This window comes from Arachis stenosperma, chromosome 8 (assembly GCF_014773155.1).
Source record: "Arachis stenosperma cultivar V10309 chromosome 8, arast.V10309.gnm1.PFL2, whole genome shotgun sequence".
Lineage (NCBI taxonomy): Eukaryota > Viridiplantae > Streptophyta > Magnoliopsida > Fabales > Fabaceae > Arachis > Arachis stenosperma.
This window is the reverse complement of record NC_080384.1, coordinates 54,392,498-54,393,483: the sequence shown is the minus strand read 5'-3', so window position 1 is coordinate 54,393,483 and position 986 is coordinate 54,392,498.

The window sequence follows — 986 nt, the reverse complement described above, 5'->3', positions numbered from 1 at the left end:
GATATCACTCAAATACACCCAAACGATTATAGAAATACACCCAAAGGATTACAGAAAATACACCCAAACGGTTACAAGAATTCACCCAAACGATTATAGAATACACCCAAAGGGTTACAGAAAATACACCCAAAGGATTTAAGAAAATACACCCAAAATTCGTTGAAGTACATCTTATGCATAATTCAGAACTCTTTCTCTTTCTCCTCCTCATCTTCTGCTGCTTCTTCTTCTTCAAAAATGATTTTACCATGAAAAATTGAAAAAAAAAAACGAAAAAACAGAGAGAAAAGACGTAAATAAAGAAGAAGAAGAAGAAGAAGAAAACGAGGAAGAAGAACGTGCAAAAATGAAAGAAAAGGAGAAGAAGAAGAGTAAGAGGAAGAAGAACGTGCAGCAAGAAGAAGAAGAATTTCAGAAACCATGAAAATCGAAAAAAAACGAAAAAGAAGAAGAAGAAGAAGAAGAAGAAGAAGAAGAAGAAGAGGAAGAGGAAGAGGAAGAAGACGAAGACGAAGAAGAAGAAGAAGAGAAGAAGAAGAAGAAGAAGACGAAGACGAAGAGGATGAGGAAGAGGAAGAGGAAGAGGAACAGGAAGAAGAAGAAGAAGAAGACGAAGAGGAACCGTTTGAGTGGGGCGCGTGTAGTTACGCTCCATTCAAAATGAGTTAGTGCGCGTGTTAATAAAGCTTGGACTGATAACTTGTAAAACTTGTACGGTCTTTTTACTTGTATGTGTAGCAGGGCCCAATAAATAAATCTAATCATTGCAATTTGCCGCACACACTAGACACAATCATTCACATTTGGCTATTTAATTAGATTTAGAGCTTCAAACCAGACAGAGAGTTCAAACTAATTAATGATAATAATTGTTTTTAATTTTAAAAAAATGGGTGAACTTAGGAGTGTCAAAAATTTTCAAGGAGACGGAGATTTCTGAGAGACCGCTTTGAATGGGATTTTAATGGTAGAAAATTTTTTCG